Source organism: Bactrocera oleae, chromosome 3 (genome assembly GCF_042242935.1).
Source record: "Bactrocera oleae isolate idBacOlea1 chromosome 3, idBacOlea1, whole genome shotgun sequence".
Classification (NCBI taxonomy): Eukaryota; Metazoa; Arthropoda; class Insecta; order Diptera; family Tephritidae; genus Bactrocera; species Bactrocera oleae.
In genome coordinates, this window is record NC_091537.1 from 36,599,453 (window position 1) to 36,623,370 (window position 23,918).

The following is a 23,918-nucleotide window of genomic DNA, read 5'->3' on the forward strand; positions in this document are numbered from 1 at the left end:
TACATTTGGCGGACTATTTGTTGCATGAGGCGATGTTCTGCGCGTAACAAGAGCACTTGGACATAGTTAAGATATACATTGAGAGTATACTAAGATTACTTCCTTAACTTTAATTTTGAGTCGCTCTATGGACTTGAGCATGCTAGCGATTACTCTGAGGGCTCGGAGGTACAACAAAGGAATCGGAAGATTCTGTTAATCATCGGGGCCATTACACCAGAGCGTGGTGTTGGCAAGGTGCAGGGGCTTGCACCTTCTTGTACCTAGATCAGCAGGATTGTCAGCACTGGCTACATGTCGCCAAGTGGCGGATCCTACTAGGTCAAGAATTTGAAACGTTCGACTGGAAATATACGTCTTCCATGCATGTGGTGGTTTTTCCAACCAGGCTAATTCAATTTCAGAATCGGACCACAGATATAATTTGTATTTTTCCATGTTTAAATGCATTTGCGCCACATCGTTCAAGTCGTGGTAGACTTATTGTTTTTAAAGGGGTCACTTTGCTTTTGCTACTAGTAAGTGGCCTGTTGTCGCAGTGCCGATTGTGGGCAACCATATATAGTGGTGCAATATGCCTTTTCAGAGGCGTCACAGAAGCTGTGCAGTTCGACTTTGTGCTCTGGGGCATAATTTACCAATCGTGGGACTTGTATCTGTGATACATATATCATTCAGATTGCCGGTGAACTGTGACCACTTTTCTTCACTTGTTCGTCCCAGTCGGTTGCGTCTAGCCATAATTCTTGTATCAGGATTTTCGTTGAATTGTAATTTGCGAAAGCCATCAGGGGTTCGAAAAGTACTGTCACAGAGAATAAAATTTGTCGCTTTGTTATTGCGGATAATGCAGATGTTGACACTGTAGTGTATTAAAACTGGTCAGATATCGATATTCCGTTGGATTTCCAGAATTTTTTTTTGTACTTTCCTTTTTGGATTAAAGGAAATTATTTATTAAAATATTGGGGTAGTCCGTCGTTAATTTTTTTTGCGGGAACCCTGCGGTTTTGAGGGCTTGTGTCACTGGTGCTAGTGACTCGTGTGCTTTCGGAAGACTATGACTTCCGGACAGGATATCGTCTATAAGAGCACAGTTGACGCCAATAGTAACTGTTTTTAATTTATAGTCGAGTAGTGGACTATTATCTTTATGTACGACTATTTATCGATGCATTTTTCAACGTCTTTGTATATATGCCAATTTAAAATAAGTAACGTTAAATCTGGTTAGAAGGTAGAGGTAGAGTGGCTGTTCAACGACGCACCTAGGCCTATAGGAAGCCCATTGTGATACCACCGGGACTAATGTTCCCTCATTCTATCGTCTCCTCTCTGAACCAACCTGTGCTCCTGATGAAGTTCATCAGTACAAATAATTTTATATTAGCAACTTCTGATACGTCGTCAAGGAATCCACGACCGATAGTTGCGATTCTTTTCCTATATAGAGCTTTAAATTCGCATAGAAGATGCTTTACAGTCTCCTCTTCTTCTACTTCTTGACAGCTTCTACAATAGTCGTTGTATGGTACACCTAGCCTACTGGCATGTCTACCAATTAGACAGTGACCTGTTAGTACTCCTATCAGAGTTCTTATATCATTCCTTTTAAATTTTAGTAGTCGGTTTGTGCAACTCACGCTCCATTCCTGCCACGTTAGTCTGCTGGTTGAGCAGGTTATTGCAGTCTCCACCGAGACTCAGCTATATTTATAGCATGTTTGCTGATTAAGTGTTTGCAAGTTGCCAGAGGCATAAAAATACTCTCTTTTTCAGGGGTTAGTTGCAAAGTGGTGCCTGTTCTGGCTAGTTCATCTGCTTCGCAGTTACTAGGAATATCACTATGTCCTGGAACCCATTGCAGGTTTATTGTGAAATAGGATGTCAGATCCTCTAATAGGTCAAGACAATCTTTCACTAGCTTGGATGACACTATTGGAGACTTGAGTAATTTCAAGGCCGCTTGGCTATTCGTATATATATAGGTATATGCTCCTTGTTGTGAGCACATTTTTTGTCAATACCACAAGGCTTTCTTTAATTGCTGTGATCTCCGCCTGGAAGACACTGCAGTGGTCTGGTAAACGGAAGGCGATGTTGGTGTTCAATGTTGCGCAAAAGACACCACCTCCCACTCGATTATCCAGTTTGGATCCATCCGTGTAGATGCTAATTCTTGTATTCTTGTCCACCTCGTCCCTTTTCCACTCCTCTCTTGGGGGGAAGGCAATATTGTGGACCGAATTTAGTTTCCGTTCTATTGGATTGCGGAAATTCGCGGTTTTGGGTAGGAACGGGAATATACTGAGTATCCTTGAATGCCCCTTGTTGCATGCGACTAGTTGGGAGGATTCCCTCAGTCTAAGAGCTGACTTTGCTGCTACTTGCTTACAGAACAGGTCTGTTGGCAGTAAATGTAGAATGACTTTTAGAGACTGGCTTGGCGTTGTTCTAAGAGCTCCACTAATGCATATACTGGCTGCTCTCTGTATACTTTCCATACGCTTTACCGAGTATTTCTTTTCCATTATTGGCCACCATACCAATATACCGTAAGTCATGATTGGTCTGACAACTGCTGTATAGAGCGAATAAGTTACCCGAGGTGTAAGCCCCCATTTGGGGCCCACCATCCTTTTACAGGTGTAGAGTGCTGTGGCTGCCTTCTTCACCCTAGCTTCCAAGTTTTGTTTCCATGAAAGCTTCCTGTTTAAGATTAGTCCCAGGTAGCTTGTCTTATCTCCAATTGTTAGTCTGCAACCATTTATTAGTGGCGCCGTAACTTCTGGAGCATTATGTTTTCTGTTGAACAATACAAGCTCTGTCTTACCAGCTTTTAAGTTTAATCCGCACGATACTGCCTAACGATTTATATCGTCCAAGATCGTTTGCATAAGGTTTGCGAGAGTATTCGGGAATTTGCCTCTGACCGATACTGCCACATCGTCAGCGTAGGCCACAACATGTACCCCCTTCTTTTCTAGATCCAACAGCAACTTATTCATTGTCAGGACCCAGAGAAGTGGGGATAACACGCCTCCTTGAGGTGTACCTCTTTGGACAGATCTGCACATCGTTGACGCTCCCAGCGTAGAAATTATTGACCTGCTCGTGAGCATCTGTTCAATTAATTTTCTGAGAGGTTTAGAGATGTCCAGATCCTTAAGCGCACTCAGTATGGCCCTAGGCTGGATATTATTGAAGGCTCCTTCTATATCTAAGAAGGCAAATAGAGTGTATTCTTTGACTTCCAGAGATTTTTCAATCTCCGCCACCACAGAGCTTAGTGCTGTTTCTGTGGATTTTCCTTTGGAATACGCATGCTGCGAACCTGCCAACTTTACTGGTGTCAGTTTGTTTCTTATATGTAATTCTATTAGTCTTTCCAGAATTTTTAGAAGGAATGAGGAGAGGCTAATTGGCCTGAAGTCCTTTGGACTTGTATGCGAGCTTTTGCCTGCCTTTGGTTTGTATATTACCTTGACTTCCTTCCAAAGCGAAGGGATATAGTTTAATTGCAGCGCCTGCTTAAGAATGGCAATCTGCCAATTCATTATGTAATTCTGCGACTGCTGCAATTGAGCCGGGAATAGACCGTCTGATCCCGGCGACTTGAAGGACTTAAAGTTGTTTATTGCCCAGCGTACGTTGCTTTCTGACAATATGTTTATAAGAGTGGGGTTCATTTCTGCTCGACTGTCTTGAGTATATTCCGCAGTATGGCTTTCAGAGCTGCCTGGGAAGTGGTTATCCATTAGTATCCTCAAAGACTCTTCACTGGATATCGTCCAACTTCGGTCTGGCTTCTGAAGATAACCGATACTATGCACCGATTGTGCCATTATTTTCCTATGTCGAGACGCTTCCGCCGTGTTCTCGATATCATTGCAAAACAATTTCCATGAATTTCTTTTTGCTCTCCTAACTTCCTTTTTGTATGACCTAAGGAGGTTGTAATAATAATCCCAGTCTGACTCGCCTTTTGATTGCTTAGCTAAATTGAACTGCTTTCTGCATTCTTTCTGTAGCTTTTTAAGTTCTAGAGACCACCAGGGGGTCTTATTCTACCCCTGCTTCGTGTTATTGGACAAGCCACTTCTAATGCTTGCCGGCACGATTCCGTGAGTCGATTAACGAGGATATCTAGATCCTCCTTGCTATTGGGCTGAAACGGTAGAATCATAGGGATACGTTTTTCCAGCTCTTGCATGTGCACCTGCCAGTTTTCCTATGATTCCTAAATTTAATGCCTCTATTGTACATTCAATATATCGGTGATCCGAAAAGGAATGTTCTTCGAGAACCCTCCATTAGGTTACTTTGTCAATTAGTTCTTCCGAAACAAGTGTGATATCCAGCACTTCTTGACGGTTTCTTGTAATAAATGTTGGCGGGCTTCCCTTATTACACTCCAGTAACTTAGTACCTAGTAGGTAATTAAAGAGACACTCACCTCTGTCATTGACATCTGTGCTGCCTCAGATTGTGTGATACGCATTTGAGACGCATCCAAGTATCGTCATGCACTTGGATGCCTCGATATTCCGTACCACCTCTTTTACCTTCAGAGGTGGCACCAGGTCTTGCTCGTATGGCATATAGCACGACACCAGCCGGTAACTGCTTGTGCCCGTTTCCCAGCTTACTGCTGCTGTGTCGTTGTTGCTGTAATTATGTAATATTGATTAATTTGTAGAAGACGCATTAACTATTGTTATATCTGCGTCTTCCTGAGTACAAGCTTGAGAGTCTGGCAGCAAGCTCAGACCCGGAAGAAGAACACTCACCTTGCTCCACACTTTCCACGTCGCTCGAGGACTCCATAGGATCTTCCTCTACTTCGCATATCTCTTTCCCCGATGCCAGATGGTCTGCAGCATCGGCGTCCGACTTGTGAGGCGTTATCCTCAATTTCGTGAACCCGTAATTTATCTCCCCGCCACTTTTCGCCAGCGGTACGATGGTTCTTTCGTTAATAACAGCAGAATCTGCATCGTGGCCCTTTTGGTCTCCACGCCAGATTCTGCTACGCTGTCCTCAAATATCTTGACATACTTCCACCCTTCTGTGGGTAGGCTCGGGTTGCAGGCTCTTATGAGCTGCATAATCTGGTCCGGCTGTGATGGTGTAGCCGGGATCCATACCCTTGCCCTTGGTCTGGATGGTATGCCCTTTTGGTCCACTGCTACCAATTTAGCCCCGGGGTATACCTCTCCCACCTTGGCTATAGCAGCATTGTATAGAGCGACCGATCTCTCGTCGTCGCCAGCAATCACTTTGATCTGGCCCTGGTACCAGCCGGCATCTGTGCATGACGGTGGCGGATCCGGATTGCTTAATAGCACTTCCAGCGCCACATTTGTCAGCGCAGCCTGCACCCATTTCCATTGGGCTCTGGGGATTCTTCCTTCGGGATCTCCCTCATCCAGAACGCCAATGACAATTCGGTTCCGGGCCACTTCTGCAAATGATTTTGCGGGCGTTACGCCCTTTGTCTTCGGCCTCTTGGCTAACGGCTTTGCCTCTTCAGCTGACCTCTGTCGCTTGGCTGCCTTTACCGGCGGCTAGAGCTTGAAGTTGGGTATGACTGCTCTCGCGCAGTCAATCGATGCTTGGAGCTCCTTCGTTAGCTCCACTTTTGTTGGCGGCTTTAGCTCTACCAACCTTAGTAAGTATGCGACGCGTCTTCTCTCCGCATACTTTGCCTTTGCCTGGACCTGCATGATAAATGCAGGCCACTCCCTGGCAGATGCACTTCCAGCAGCAGCCCCTTTGGCATCTCCTCCCTCCCCCTGCTTCTCAGCCGTGTTTTGGATGCAGGGTTTGGGTCTGGCGATACCACTTTCTGTGGGCCAGCTTTAGCTTCTGCCCCTTTATTAGTGCTTGCCTTGTCTTCTGGATCAAGCTTCGCTCCTGTCCTATTAATGTTTGTTGTGGAGCTCGCTCCAAACGCTGCTCTTTTTTGGGAGCAACTAGGCCCCTCCGCCTTTTTTTCTGGAGATCCGGCCTCTCTCCTGGTTCATTGATGGTCCCAGTATGTCCGCTTGCGCATAGCCCCCGTTGCCCAAGTAAGGCTATCTTATTACGGAGGGCGCCAGGTTTCCGAAAGCTCCGTTCGAGACTGGGCTATTTCAGGGCCCCCAGCCAGGTTGATCCTCGGCACGGGTCGCATGACACCTTGATCCAGCCCTTTATAGTACCCCCGACCATGGTAAGGCTCCTTATCTGTATGCTGTGCTATTGAGGAACATCGAACACACAGATAAGAAGTCTAACCTTAGCTAGATTCCTTACGTCTACGGCAGGGGCGGACTGTTACCAGCTAGTTCCCGCTTATGTCGTGTATCTGTGGTATCTATTACCAGTCGGCACCCTCGAGGAGGATTCAGTGGGGGATTTTTGCGAACCTTGGGTCCCATAAATAGGATATAATTTGGGTCCCGTAAATAGGATATAATTTATCTTGAGGCATTAAAGAGAACTCTTACTTTAGTTGATTTTTTGCCTGGCTTTACTACTGCATGATGTGGCAAGTAAAATGAGTAGTATTTGCCGTTGATGACCTTTTTGCATGGCCTTACTTCCTCTATGTGGTCTAAATGGAGGTATTCTTATAAGACCCTATCATATTCTGGTTTCAGCTCACTTTTTTTAAGTAGGTTTTCTTCCATACTTAAAAACTGTTGTATTGCAGAGGGGCGGGAGTAGCTTTCCGTGCTCTGAAACTGTGCAGGAATGACCTACGGCAAGTGTGCGGAGAAAATCTGGCTTTACTGCTGGTCGTACGACGTACCTTCTTCACAATACTGATACTCTGAGGTTGTAATTGAAAATAAGATTTTCTCAACTTGAATTGTCATGGTGGTAAATGGTTCCGTAATTAGTCCTAAATGGACTTTGTGTCAGAAGTGTGTTTGAAATTTTCTCAACACCTTCGAATAATATCTGTCTTATGAGATCGCTGCCTATTAAAATATCTATTTGAGCGGGGGTGTTGCAGTTGGTATCTGCAAGCCTTAGGTGCCCAATGCTCGCTATTTAAATGGTAGCTTGGAAACATAATATTTGTTAATTGCGGTAAGACTATAGCTTCTGCTTGAATTCTCTTATTTGCTTGGTTCTCTTCGGTGTTCAATTGAAACGACTCCTGTGGGTAATATGACCCTATTTTGATTTTCGCTATGTATCATTTGAGTTTTTAATTCCTTTAAGCAACCCGGTGCTTCTTGGCAATTTTCGGGATATGGTACTTCGGGATTTACTGTTGAAATTAAGCCCGTGGCTCTTCTCATATTCGCGCTGTTTGGGGCTGAGCTAGAATTTTTATGTTATGAAGCATTGAATGATGTCGTTTATGACAAGCAGTTTGGACAAAGTCTTTCTGTTTTTACGAAATTATTTCTGTCGATAATATTAAATTTTTTTAACCTCTCGCAAGATTTCTACAAAGTTCGCAAGAGGTATATTTATTCTATTCTGATGAGAATGATGGGGTTTTAAAGAACCTTCTACTTAAATTGTTGTTGCTATTGGCTTGAGGCCTGTGGAAGCTTCTATCGAGGTCGTGTTGCATACCTTTTGGTTTAGTTTTTTTTTCTACCCTTTTTGCGATTTCTTATTGGGTAGTTAGGAAATCTTTCATTTGTTGCCCTGTGGGGCATTTTCTGCGTGATGAGAGCGATTGATTGAAGTAATGATTTTTCTGCTAATGCGGTGGTGCGTATTTTTACCAGTATGGGGTCCCAGCTGTCGGTTGGAATGTTTTGTGTCGATAAAACTGACAAACAATTGAAAATAGTGGATTGAAGTTTAACTTTTTTCCTTTCGAATTTTCGGCAAGTTCATTAATTTCGTTATTTGCTTATCGAACAATATTCCTTCGTTTTCGTATCTTGATTTAAGAGCTTCCCAAGCCAAATTGAAATTGTCGTCATTTAATGCGAACTGTTTGACTTTACGCCTGTTTGACCTCTTATATGGTATCGGAGATGACGCAATTTTTGTGCTTCTGATAATTTTGGGTGGTTTATGTAAACGGCTGTAAACATGTCCCGGAGGGACGGCCGTTTTTCATAACCACCATGAAAAATGCCTGTGACACATGCGGGCATTTGAGGTGCATACCTGAACTTGCCTCTTGACTTTGTTTTTATCGCAGCTCTACTCTCGGATTTGGAGTAGCTGCAATTGCTTTTTATAGTTTCAATTGATCTGAAATCACTGCTTAAGTTTCTTCAAACTGGTCTAAGAAGTTTTCTTATTTAGCGTAAGCCGAGGATTTAAAACTTTCGAGTAGATCTGAGTCGTCAGATTCTACTATGGCGTCATATGAAGCTTGGACACGTATCCAAAAATTATCGAGATTTTCCTCTGTTAGCAATGAATTTGATGTATGTAATGCCTTCCCCCTTTTTTTGTATTGTAGCAGCTTGCTTTGAGCGTAATCGCTTGATTGTAACGCGTAATCTCTTTTATATAAATAGGATAATTAGTAATTTTTTTTTGTTTTTAATCGGATTAAATAAAATAGCGTGTTTCGTTTATATTAATCTTGGAAAGAGTACAGTATTTATTTATTATTTGTCTCGATTGTATATTTTATCTAAATAATTATTAAAAATCGCAATATATATATTGTGTTCGTATGCCTTATATGATATATCTATAAGCGAATTAGTTGTATGTACTACCTATGTGCAAATAAAAGCTATTATAAGAGATGAATGCACTTTGTACATACGTATGCAATCCTACTTGTTTTTTGGGGTATTGCCGGATATGTGCCTATATGGGCTTTGAATATATAAGTATTATATAATTGTTTATTTTGTATGCAATGCTACGCCAATTTGGAATATATAATATAAAATTGTATAGAGATCAATATGTATAATATAGTTCACAATTTTTATACTCTCGCAACCTGTTACTAACGGTTGTATGTATCACCTAAAACTAATCGAGTTAGACATAGACCAGGCTTTTTCACACCAGTGTGCCGCGTAATTTTTCAAGTGTGCCGCGACGATGATTAATTGCAGTCATAAAAAAATATTTCGAAAAACATAAGACGCGTAGAGCTTGAGTAACAGAGCGAAGGATACGGAAGGGCGCGAAAGGGCGCGGGCGGGTGAAGCGGCGTCCGCCGGCCGTCCGCTGCTTGTCCTTGTTTTGTTTCATTCATTCGTCCACTTGTCGTGCTTTCGCGCAGTCTTGTACTCGTGTCACTTGTTCTTTGTTGGTCTCGCTGCATTATATCAAACTCGCTGTGTTTAGTGTGTGTATATTTGGGTTCTAACGAGACCTTCAACATGGATAAATTCGTAACCCATACGTCAACTGATGATCAACCGTCATCGAGTCAACCCGTCGTTAAAAAACAAAAAGTTATGAATACCAAACGGCACTACGATGAAGACTATTTAAAGTTGGGGTTTACTTGGACAGGAGACAAAGACGAACCAAACCCTTTTTGTCTTGTTTGCGGCCAAAAATTATCAAATGAAGCAATGGTCCCTAGCAAATTAAAGAGACACCTCTCTACAAAACATTCTCATCTCTTGGACAAGGACTTACAGTACTTTCAACGTTTGCTGAAATCTCAAGCCCAGCAATGTACAAGTCTTACCAAGACAATGACTATATCTGACAAGTGTCAAGAGGCAAGCTATCACGTGGCGGAGCTTATAGCAAAAAAAATTAAACCACATACTATAGCAGAAAATTTAGTTTTGCCAGCTTGTCGTCAGATTGTGAAGACTTTATTTGGAGTTAAAGCTGAAAAGGAGGTGTTGAATATTCCTCTGTCAGATAACACCATCAGCAGGCGCATAGAACACATGTCAGAAGATATTGAAGCACAAGTAATAGAAAAACTACAGTCGTTGAAGATGACTTTATTGAAAACTTGTTTTGTTGCAAAGAACTGCCCGAAACAACAAGAGGTGAAGACATATTTAATGTTTTGGATGCATATTTGAAATCCTCTGATTTATCATGGACCGATTATTGTATTGGAATATGTACCGACGGAGCACCTTCAATGACTGGTTCTGTAAAAGGGTTTGTTACTTTGGTGCAAGAAAGAAATCCAAATATTGTACTGACCCACTGCTTTATTCATAGGGAAGCATTGGTATCAAAAACTCTACCGAATGATTTCAAAACTGTTTTGGAAAATGTAGTAAGGGTTATAAATTTCATTAAGAGTCGGCCGTTGTAATCTAGATTATTTAAACAAATTTGCCAAGACATGGATGCAGCCCACTACACGTTGCTTCTTCACACCGAGGTAAGATGGCTCTCAAGAGGACGTATTTTGTCCCGCGTGTATGAACTTGAGGAAGAGTTATTAATATTCCTCACATTGGAGTCATCAAAGTTTGTTAATTTATTCAGCGACGATACATGGTGCACAAAATTGGCATACTTGGCAGATTTATTCGCATATCTTAACAAATTAAATGCAGGTATGCAGGGACGAAATGAGAATATTCTGACGTCATCTGATAAAATAAAAGGTTTCGCAGAAAAATTAACGCTATGGAAAAATCATATTTGTCAGGGCACTCTGTCCATGTTCCCGCATACAGCGTCAAGAAATGTGGATTCTAGATCATTGATCATTGATAAGGGATTCATTAGAACTGTTAGAAAAAAAGATAAACAAATACTTTCCCAACAAAGAGGTTGAAAATTTTGATTGGGTGAGAGACCCGTTCAATGTTTCACTCAGTAGCTTGGTTGGTTTTGAATTGGAAGAAAAAGAACAGTTTTGTGAGTTAAAAAATTACCGCACTTTGCTATTAAAATTACAGGAGTTGAATGTAAATAAGTTCTGGTTATACGTTTCAGCAGAATATCCAGAATTAAGTAAAAAAGCTCTCATTGCCCTTTTGCCGTTTTCGACATCTTACCTATGCGAACAAGGGTTTTCAGCATTGACAAATATAAAAAGTAAAAATCGCGAACGTCTGCTATCTGTTGAAGAAGAGCTTCGAGTATGTTTGCCGACAATTCGCCCAAGAATAAAAAGCCTTTGCTCCACACGCCAGGCTCAAATATCGCATTAATTGATTATATCATGTTATTTAAAACTTATTAATGTAATTAATAATAATATTATTAAAACTTTATTTTCTCGAAAACATTTTATTTATTTATCTCAGTACATTACCTTGACAGGCTTAATCTAATTCGGTAGCATAACATGAATCAAGGCTAGAGGCCTTATACCTACGCCTACCGAATTTTTTATTGGTGTGCCGTGAAAGTTTACTGAAACTAAAAGTGTGCCGGCGACAAAAAAAGGTTGAAAAAATCTGACATAGACATCTATATATAAATGATCAAGATGAAGAGACGAGTTGAAATCCGGGGGACGGTCTAACCGTCCGTCCGTCTGGGCAAGCTGTAACTTGAGTGAAAATTGAAATATCTTGATGAAATTTTTTTTGTTTTAAGTGGGCGTGGTCCCGCCCCCTAATAGGTTTAATATGCATATTTCCTAAACCGCTAAAGCTATAATAACAAAATTCACTGAAAACGAACGCTTTTAGCATCTCTATCGACAACCCCGCCCACTTCCCATATAACGGTATTGGTAAAAACTACTAAAAGCACTAAACACGCCAGTGGCATAAAGTTCTATCTCTCATATTTCTATGTTATAGTGTGAAATCGGATTACAACCACGCCTATTTCCCGGGGTAAAACTTTGTGTGAATAATGCGTTTTAAGTATGCCACCTTGTGACCAAAAATTGTCTAAATCGACAGTTGTAATGTATAATGTTGTATAAATCAATTATAAGCGTATACAATAAAACACAAGAACGATTTCTTATAATTTGAATAAATTTAGTTTCGAAGTTGCTCTAATTAATTTCACTGTGAATGTAAATAACTGAGGCAAGAGTTCCTACTTTAGTTATGTTAAAATATATAAAAAATTTCAAACGAGTATACCATTTGACTTTGCGAGAGTATAAAATGTTCGGTTACTTAGCCCTTCATTACCTGCTAATAGCTAGATTTTAGTTTTGAGCTTTTACATTATGAAAAATTATAACTACAAAACTAAATCTGTGAAAAATCGTGTATACAAATAGAACAATGGCAACATTTGTGAAATTAAAACAAAAGAAAACAACTGATTTCTGCGTTGTAACTACGGGCACAACAAATTTGGTTTGATACGGGTAAGTACGGAAGGGAGGAAGTACGGATGTCGGTGATTGTTTGAAGCATAAGCGTGCGTACGTTATTTCTCAGGGCGCGTAAACGTAATTGAAAAACTAAATTAATCGTATGTGTACTTCGATTCGTAAATGTGCACCTTCGGTATATCAAGTTAATATGTACGTATATATGAGAGTAAAATATATTGATAACGTACATATGTATATTGATGCTCTTAATATGATCAGTATATATGTATGTATGTATTTGTGAAATTAATTTGTATATTATTAAACTAAGGTGTATATATGTATGAATATATGTCTTAATTACATTCATTACTTTTTTCTCTCTCTTCGTCGCTTTTTTTTGTTGGTAAATTATATTGAGAATATACATATGTATTTGGATGCGCTCAAGATGATGAGTTTATATATGTATGTATATGGTATAATATAATATATGCGAAACATGTAAATGTGTATATATATTAAGAGATTGTGCATATACACTAGGTAGAAAAAGTCTCCGCTCACTGGGTACAAACTTTTTTGAACTATTGTAGAATAAAAGTTTGACCAATTAAGAAATATTTTTTTGTTATTAAATCATATCTTTTCGCTTAAAAAATTTACTTTTTTTTCAAATTATTCAATAAACAAAAGCCACAGAGCTCATTTTCATTTTAAAAACAATTAACTTAAACAGAAAAAGTCTCCGCTGATCAACCAGAACACAATAATATCAAGTAATTATAAAAAGTTTAATTGCTGGAGGGGTAGCCTCGGAATTTTAGAGCTTCTGCTAGACGTTTAGACATGGAATGTACTAATTTTCTCGTATCCTGGGCTGACATTTTACTCCATTCGTCCAATATAACGGTCTTGAGCATTTCTTTGCTGGTAATCGTATGTGTGCGAATTCTGCGCTCCAATAGAGCCCATAAATGCTCAATTGGATTGAGGTCATGTGATTGTGGAGGTGAATGTAGCTGTTTTGTAGCATTGTAAGGAAGCCAAAGGCGAACAAGCTCCGCCGTATGCTTAGGGTCATTGTCCTGTTGGGAACAAAACACGTTTAGCAATCCTAATTTGTCAGCACTTTGCTTCATTTGTCGTTTTAAAATATTTAGATAAACAAATTTATTCATTATTATTATAATATACTATATTTGGTCTTATCGGACCATATAACTGATTCCCAGAAAGATATAGGCTTGGTTATATGTACGTTTGCGAATGCAATGCGCTTCATACGGTATTTTGATTTTTATGCCTAGTTTACTGAAAATTTTGGCAGTTTCACTATTCTGCTCTTGCTCGATTTTGCCGCCTTCGCTCGTTTGAGCCACATTTTCAAAAATTTTTGTTGGTACAATAGCGGTGGATTCCTCATTTTTTATATACATAGTTGGTTCTAACAGTTTATCGTCGATTCTGTTCTGTTCTGAAATTTGTTTTTGAAACACTGCCCTCCACCTAAGTCTGATCGTCCCGATTAGTCATATTTGCGGTACCAAACGCTGCAAGTCGTTCCAGATGAGCTACCTTCATTTTATTCCTTGGTCTTCCAATGGTCTGTATGCGATAAACTACATTGGTCAGTCGTTTAATAACCTGGTATGGTCCTTAACTCTGTAATTTGGGAGACAGGTTATATAAAAATACCAAATCACCTTCAATAAAACCTTCAGCTTTCATTGCGTTGTCGTATTTTGTTTGAATTTTATCGCTCATAATTTTGATGTGCTGTTTTACCATAGCATGTATATCGATACGATAAGCTATCAGGAACAAGCATATATGGGTATCCAAACATTTTGAATCTTGTCCATAATTTTCCTGAAATGTTCTTCTAAAGTTCAATTGGATCATTCTACCATGCAATCGGACTATGCATTTAGTGTATTTGCACGAGTTTTCTGGATACCCAGTTTCTAGCACATCTTCTGAATTAGAGCTGATTCAATATTTCTCCCTTGGTGACCTCGGCCCTTTAGCAGCAATGCACTCGACACAATTACAGGGACGGGGGAACATCGCATCCGCATTTCACTGACGATTGCATTTGCGATGTCCTATGGAGAAGTCGTAACTTTGGAGTCTCTTAATCCACCGTGCACTTCACCAACGCCAGGAATTCCCTCCGAGTTACACAATAATTTCTCTCTGGCTTGCTTATTGATCAATGACCATCAATGACTTGTGATCGAACGCCTCGAACTGCAAACCTACTAGCATCTGTATCCAAAATAAACGCTGATCCTGGGGCTGGGTATGCTAACATTGGCGCAGTACTTAACTGATTCTTTAAAGTTTGGAAACCGACTTCCTGTTTATTATTCCATTCAAAAACACTATTCTTTTTCATGAGTTCATGGAGGCTACTAACTAAGCTGGCAAAATTTGGAACGAATTGTCGATAATAAGTACACAGTTCACGGAAACTCCACAATTCATTCAAAATTTTTAGGAGTGGACCAATCTTTTCCTGCCTCTATCTTTTCTTTAGTTGTGCAAGTGCCCTCCGTTGTCACTTTGTGTCCTTAGTAGCTCACTTCCTTTTTGAAAAGGGAACACTTATTTGGGCTCAGCCAAGACCAGTGCCAGTTATCCGTTGAAAAACCTGTTCCAAGTTGTTAAGGTGCTCATCGAAGCAATCTGGTGATATCGTCGAGGTGGTCTTGGTCCATAAATCTCTCAATGGTAGCAGGTGCATTTCATAATTTAAATTTCATAAAATAAAAAACATAAATAAAATTACGGTGAATTGCAATAGACCATCTCTAACGTTGGAAGCGTCTTTTATTTGTCTTCTTTGTTTACCTGCACTTGCCAATAACCAATTTTTATACAAGTGTTGAGAACCATTTAGTGCCTGATAATAGAGTCCAGAGTGTCATCGATTCTAGGTAGTGGAAAACTGTCTTTCTTCGTTATATCATTTAACCTTCTATAGTCCACAGAAAAGCTCATGTTAACATAATTTTTTTTCACAAGTACTACAGGTGAACTCCATTGACTCGCTGATGGTTCGATTATGCCGCTTTTGCTTATATCACGTATGATCTGGCTTACAACTTTACGTTTTGGTAGTGAAACGCTTCGAGAAGCCTGGCGGATTGGTATTGCATCACCTGTGTTAATAAAATTTTTCACAACTTTGGTGCTTTCTGGTTTGGAATCATCTTTATCAAATGTGAATGAGTGTTTGGGATGGAGTTGTTTAGCCTTATTTTGATGGTTTGCCCCTAGTTCCTCGGTCCATGCGTTAATTTCGCGCGATATGTCATTTTCCCATGTCACGGCCTCAATATCTTGACACTGTCCTAATATAACTCCTCTGGAAAGTTTAATTAGTGTCATGAACTCATTAAGTACTCTTATTGGAAGACATTTATCTTGTCCTGTCATGCCCAAGTTTGATGTTGATTCTTCTATGGCTTCAACTACCCACAACTTTTTTGTCCCATAGTTTCCATCTATTTCTGCCCATATAACTGTTTCTGACTTTGGTGGAATCTGTTGGCTCTCTGTTGTTATCACGATAAACTACTACAACGAACTAGATAGCGAAATTCGTAGTTGCCAGAACATTCGAGTAGCGAAGTTTTGATCACAATCTAGTATATAAGGGCTGCCAGATTGTGCAGCCCAGACAGTTTTAGTTAGAGGTTGTCATATTAAGAGCAATTGAGACATAAGCAAGAAGTTGTAAGCGCGAATAACGAGCAATAAGTGTTAAGTTGTTGGAATTAGAAATAAAGATAAGTGTATATCCATTAAATTGGGACTTTTATTTAATAATCCAATGATCAAACTAGAGCGTGAGTTACAGGGAAGACGATTTATCGAGAAATCCCTTACAATTGGTGTTAGAATGGGATTGTCCAATAAATTACAAAGGAGATAATTATTTGAAAATGGCCAAGGAGCTGGAGCAACGTGGTTTGGCGACAAATGGATTAAAAAATTTATTACAATCACGGTTGCGAGAGGCCATGGGGGCGGAAAACATTAATGTTAAGGAATATGTCTTTCAGTTGGAATTAGAGGAAGAGACAACAAAGATAGAAAAAAAAGGAAGGCACGCGCTCATCAAACGCTATGGCCATAAACATGATTTTGGCTGCAATGTCCCAGATGTCAATGCATATATAAATGGAGATGTTAACGCAAATATCGACACAATTTAAAGAGCAGTTCGCATCGCAAAAAGATGTTCTCAAAGCAGTTGGAAGAGAGGTTCACGAAAGATGCACGTATATCAGCACAAGTGTCCTTACCAGTTGGAAGAGCAGGAAGCGTGTATACTAGTACAAGCGTCCTCACAGTCGAATGAGCTGGACGTCGTAAGTCAGCATGTGAACCAGTAAAAGAGTCCTCACAGTCAGAAGAGCAAGAAGCTTGTAAATCAGCACAGGTATCCTCACAGTCAGAAGAGCAAGAAGCTTGTAAATCAGCACAGGTATCCTCACAGTCGAAAGAGCATAAAGCGTGTATACCAGTACAAGTGCCCCCACCTTCGGAAAAGCAGGAAGCATATATACCAGCACAGGCATCCTAACATGTGGAAGAGCAGGGTGAAATTAAAGCTGAAACGGACGACTCTTTGCAAGAAGAGCCAGAATTGAAAGGTGCAATGCATGAAGTAGAGTTGAACAAACGGACAACAAGTGGAGAAATAACTACAAGAAGGCCAGTCGCAAAAGCATATTGGGCAGAGCTGATGATGGTGTGTGGCTGTTTGCATCGAGTATGGAAAAAGGAAATGGGTAAAGCTCCCGAGTACTTATGGTTGTTCCGAAGTTTAGAATTCTTGAAGTTCTTAACGTGCAGTACAAGAGGAGAGAATCACTAAAACCTTGGAAAAAATGAAGGTACGGTTTTATTGGACTTCTTGTCATCAATCAGTTTTGGAGAGGATTGCGAAATATGTTGTGTGCATTGTAGCTAAAGGAGCAATATCCAGGAGTCATGGCCAGATGAAACAGTACAATTCGGATGCGCCAGTTGAGCAAATAGGCGTGGATGACGATGGTCAAGTTCCCACCAATAAATTAGGAAATAGTCATGGTTTGGTAGTCAAGCACCATTTCAACAAATGGTCTGAAGTATACACAATTCCTAATCAAAAGGCTGAACCAGTGGCGGACGCATTCGTCCACAAGTGGATAACGAGATTCAGTGTTAGGGCTGCCAGATTGTGCAGCACAGACAGATCTAGTTAGAGGTTGTCGTGTTAAGAGCAATTGAGACATAAGCAAGAAGTTGTAAGCTCGAATAGCGAGCAATGAGCGTTAAGTTGTTGGAATTAGAAATATAGATAAGTGTATCGCCATTGTTGGGTCACCGATTGAGAACCAATGCATTATACGGTCATATGTTCTAATACACTTTTTGCTATTTCTTGTTCTCTATTTATTTGCCTAAAATATTCAAGGGCAACCATTAGAAGTCATTCACCTCAATGCAGATAATAATTGTATTTGCATTGTGTACATACTTACATATTTATTTGCTTTCTTGCTTGCTCTTACTTTGTACATTTATGCTACCGCTATGTTTTCGTCCACGCTATTACATGAATATTTGTTTGTGCAGATTAGCTAGTCCCATTAAACATGTACTAAGCCTAATATGTAAGCAGCCTCTTGCAATGCTGCGTTCCCATTTTTTATATTTCTCTTTTTCTTAATAACAATAATATATTATATTAGAAATAGCGTAAAATATGTACTTGGGTTATTCTGCTTTTATGAACTGTTAAAGGTATATAACTTACATACTTATATATATAATATATGCATTGATACAAAACGAAACTATGTATTTAACGGTATTGAAATATTGCTTAGAATATTATTTAAGGAGAAGAGTTTTGCAAATAAAGTTAGTCTAATAGCTGACCACACATAGCATCATTACTCGGCTCTTTGTATTTTATCGCTGTTACAACTTCGCTTAAACTTTTTGCTTTTTGGGACACGAGTGAGTTTTTTGTTCTTTCGCACATAATTTCGGAGTGTGGTCAGTATTAGACTCCATCGTTTATCGTCATATGGCATTATCGGCATTTGGCATAGGAAAATACCGGCATTGGACTTTGTCACCATTAAACTTAGACACCGTTGGAAATCTTTACCATTGGAGTCACCAGCATTGCTCGCACACAGCACAGCACACCAGTTTGCCGCCGCTAGGTCTCGTCGTTACCACTGCCTGCAGCTCATATTTGTATGATCGGTGCATACCTATACATAAGTATAGCTGGGTTTGATTCATTTTTTGCGGTAAAATTAACTAATCACTTATTGCTTAACTACTCACTAAAAGTAGAAGTATTGTTATTTAAAATAATTTTGAAGCCTCTATAAAGCACATACAGAATCTTGTTTTGGAATGCCTTTGGATGAGCAAGACAACAACGCGCCAGCACCAAGAAAAATATTACGCGCATTAAAAATATCGTCGACGCCAGCTTGCGACCAAGTGGAAAGGCTCAGTTGCGGAATACAAATTCCGCTTGGTTATCCTGGAGACCTATTTTAAGAAGATGGCATTCAGCTAAGAAGTTTAAATGATAAGGCTTCAGCTGTTTATGGTTCCTTCATATCGCTAGGTACCGACAGCCAAATATCGCAAGCTATGATTATTCATTTAATTTTGCAGAAGTCTGATGAATAGACCAACAAAAAGTAGAAGGAGTCGCTAGATTTCAGAACGCTGCCGTCATGGGAGGATTGCACCACAGTTTTGGAAAGACACTGCCAATGCCTGTAATCACTGGACAACACGCATGTTAGTACTTCATCAACTCCAGGTGCTAACAATCACCCCACTTCGAAATCAAAGAATCAACCACGAGGCTATACATTTTCCTGCTCCAACATAACTTGTACTTTCTGTTCCAGTAACATTCATCAGGTTTTTAATTGCGCTTTAAGTCACTAAACATAACTCAACGTTTCGATCATGCAAAAAAAATTGGACTTTACATCAATTACCGATCAAAAGGGACATCGTCGTGCCAATTGTCCATCATCACACAGGTGCAAGGTTTGTTCACGGCAACACCACAGTTTACTCCACCGCGGTTCTACTTCAGGCCAATAAACACCTACTCAGGTATTTACAAAACAAGAGGCAGTCACGCATACACACAGGAATAATTCATCGTTGGATAACGTCATCCTTGCAACAGCAAAAATTTTCGTTCGTGACACATCGGGGAGCTACAGATTGGGTACAGCACTGCTAGATTCCTGTTCACAGGTAAATTTTATTACAGATGATTTTTCGCAAAAGTTGCTTCTGCCAAGAAATAAACAAAACATACAGATTCAAGGCATCGGTTCATCGTCAACAAATATTAAGTTCAAAACCTAACTAACATCAAGTCGCAAGTCCCTGGCTTCGAACTTCCATTGACTTTTTGAATTACATCGCACATTGCTTATCAACAATATCCTGAAATCAATATTTCAACATGGAATATTCCACACAATATAGCGCTCGATAATGATACATTTTATATACCAAAGAAAATCGACATGTTGCTGGGTACAGAAACGTTCTTCAGTCTTCTATCTGTAGACCAAATCAATCTTGGATCTAATTTACCCATCTTGCAAAAAACACTCTTAGGCTGGATTGTTTCTGGACGCTATAAGACGGGCAGTTACAACATATCTAAACCATCTTGTTTATTTTTAGCCAATGAATCTTTAGATGCCAAATTCGAAAAGTTGTGGAAATTGATTGACAGAGGCATGGACTCGTGAACAACAGAGTTGCGAGCACATCTACAATTCAACTGTATCAAGAAGACCTTGCGGCAGAATAGTTGTCGAATTAGCCTTCAAGGATGATCCGACGTGTTTGGGCGAGTCATATACTACGGCATTGAGACGATTCAATGCACAAGAACGTCGATTAGCTAAATCACCCCAATTGAAAGCACAATAAGTTGAATTTATGAGCGACTACGAGAGTTTGGGTCATATGAGCTTGGCTCTACAATTCAATGCGAACTTTTTCCTCTTCGTTTTCGATTCCACAGGTTTGTACTCCCTGCCGACATATTCAAGATGTATCGCCAAGTATAAATGCACGAAGATGATCGAAAGTTCCAGTATATTCTGTGGAGGAGTTCACCAACTGAAGATATTCGCACGTATCAACTAAATACTGTAAAGTATGGAATGGCTGCTGCACCATATCTTGCTATACGGAGTTTGTTGTATTTAGCTGAGCAGCATTCAGAACAATTTACAAGTGGCGTAAAAATCGTGAATTCATCATTCTACGTAGACGGCCTACTTTGTGGTGCTGATACTCTAACCGAACTTTTGCAGATAAAGTAAGGGGTAATTAGAATTAGGACAGTTTGAATTAATAAAGTGGCATTCCAATTATCATCTATTCAGAGAAGATGACTCCGTAAAAGATCTAAACGTAGATACATCTATCACTAGTACCCTTGGACTAAAATGGTACCAAAATTTTGATTGTTCTATATTTTCATTTGAAGCAAAACTATCACTGACTGGCCGACTTACAAAATATTCCATCCTTTCTGTTGCATCATCACTTTACGACCCACTTGAACTTTTAGTTCCTGTTATTATAACATGAAAAATTTTGTTGCAAGAAATACTCACACCTACCAAAAAACAATCGTTACCCAAATTAGAACTTTGCGGCGCTCTTCTTCTTGCTCGTCTTTTAGCAAAAATTAAACCAACAATTTCTAACAAATCTTTTAACATTTTTCTTTGGACATACGCACAAATAGTATTATATAGGCTTAAGATGCATTCTGCAACACTTTCGACTTTTGTTGGTAATAGAGTTTCGGAAATTCAAGATTTAACCAAAGGCGACCATTGGAGACATGCACAAACGCATTGTAATCCGGCGGATGCTGCTTCTAGAGCATTTACTGTAAAGGAACTTGCTAATTCAATATGGTACACCATACCAGGGTTTCTATACGAAAACTCAGATAAATGGCCAAAGAACAGCTGCGATGATATCGACATGGAAGTTGTCGATAGGGAGAAACGAAAATCAGCATTCAATACAATTGTTAGCACCAATTACATTTTTGAAATTGTGAATCAGCGGAGTAACTACACCAGCAGCCTTCGATTAATAGCTTGGATGTTCCGCTTCATCAATAAATTTCGACATGGTGCAAATCTGAATGACTCATTAACACTTTCTCCACGAGAGTTACATCACGCCTTTCTTTGCATAATTTGGAATATTCAACACATACATTTCGCTAATGAAATTCATCTTTTACAGAAAGAGCTTACGATAAATGGTCCGTTATTAGATATTCCAGAAGAAAGGAAGCACCCCATGCTGTTGCCTGGTAAATGCGAATTTGTTGTGCATTACGTTCGCCATCTACATCGGAAACACTACCATGTAGAACCAAAGGCACTCGTAGCACTACTGATAAGACTTCAGATTTGGATAGTCAATGTGCACGATTTAGCAAGACTCATAGTCAGATCTTGCACCCATTGTATACGTTACAAGCCGAAGCTGATGAACCAAGTAATGGGACAGTTACCTGTCGAGCGATTAACCCCATCTCGCCTTTTTGCGCGTTGCGGGACTGATTTCTGCGGACCAGTCAACGTATATTTGCGTATTCGAGGCAAAACACCTTATAAACCGTACATTGGGATCTTCGTTTGTCTAGCGACAAAGGCGGTTCACATCGAACTAGTATCGGATCTATCCACGAACGTATGCTTAGCGTCATTGAAGCGCATGATTGGAAGAAGAGGTCTACCCTCTGACATCTTTTGCGATAACGCAATAAATTTTGTGGGTGCTTGCAACAAACTAGCTGAATTAAAGTCATTTTTATTTAAAACCGAAAACAAAGATGCTATTATAAAATATTGTGCTATTTAATTTATAAAATTCAATTTTATTCCTCCTAGAGCCCCTCATTTCGGCGGTATTAAATTAGACAGTGGGCGTGACACCGCCCACTTTTAGGTGAAATAGGATCTTTTTAACCGATTTCAACCAAATTTGGTACATAACATTCTTTTTATATTTCTATGTTATGGTGCGAGAATGGGCGAAATCGGATTACAACCACGCCTATTTTCCATATGACACCATTGTAAATTCCACTTGATTCTTTCACTTTCCACCAACCAAGCAACAATTATTATATCGGGGTAAAACTTTGCGTGAATAATGCGTTAGAAGTATGCCACCTTGTGATAAAAAATTCTCTAAATCGAACCAAAACTGTTCAAGCCCCTAGGTACTGAATATGTGGACCCCAGTACCTATAGTTAAATTTTTACCGTAAATATCGGCAATTGTGTAAGATATAAAATTGAAATTCATATGATAGAATAAATAAATGAAACTATCGATAATGGTATGTCTTTGTGTCAAAAATGGGTTGAATCGGATCAATAGTTCTTATAGCCCTCATATATCTAATATAAATATTTTTGAACTTCCCTTTATAGCGCATATGTGAGTTATCTCAATGAAAATGAGAGAGCGTGTTTTACTCATAACAAGGTATCTTTGTGCCTAAAGTGGATCAAATCGGGCGAAAATTTTCCTTAGCCTCCATGTAAGTAGTATCAGAATTTTCGAACATTCGTCTGACTTTACTCCATTTGATTGGTGATGGTATTTGAGGTACCTTAATGAAACAGTGGGAGCATTTTATTAGTCTGTGGCATGTTAGTAGTATGTTTTATTGGTAAAAATTGATAAAATCGGACTATTACTACCCTCAACTTCCATATACTACTTATAATGCTTTTCGTTATTCTAACCAGTTTTATGCCGAATATGTCGGTCAGTGAGAATTAATGGTTTTTTTATATAAAAAATTGCTTCAAAATATGTTCTCGAGTATAGCTGAGCATTTTCAAAATTAATATATTTCTCTATCCCCAATATATATATGATTTCCGTCACCTGACTTAACACCGTTCCAGTTGATCAACATGATATTTTAACGAAGAGATTTCTTAAAAATTATGTGGTTTGACGCTGAATTAGAATAAAATTAGTATATACTAAGTCTAAACCTCACACCTTCATATAATGAATTCCGATTCTCTGGTTGACGTTTGCCACCTAAGCTTATAATATAAAATTTAGCCACTTTGGTGGAGTTAATATCACATTCATACTTATGTATATCTCACTTCAAGCAATAAAACTGAGACTAAGTTTATGGCCTTTAATATAAGTCAAGAAGATACCAAATTTGATTGTAATTTAATCACGATATGATTTAGTAATGGATGTTTAATTCTTTCTCAACATTTTTTTATATAAGGTTTGAAGGAAATTCCTGGTCATTGATTTTCCCAGCTCACATGTACTACTTATGGTATAATTTTTTCGTCAATTTGATAATTTAATGAAATTAAATGCACAGTTTTTGTTAAAAATAATGTATATCGCTGCATATGAATGAAATTGGTCTAGACCTTTGTTTAAACCTTATAGCCCTAATATACTGATTTCCGATCCTCTGGTACAACAGCTACCTCATATACCCCACATATTAAATCTAACCCCTTTGGTTCAGTTTATATCACATATACCATGTTTGAGTTAAATAGCTTCTTTTTATAAAAGTTAACATTTCGGAGAAAAAAATTGTATTGACACAAAATAAATCTATGATCAATAACATAAGTTAATAAGATACCAAATAATAATCGAG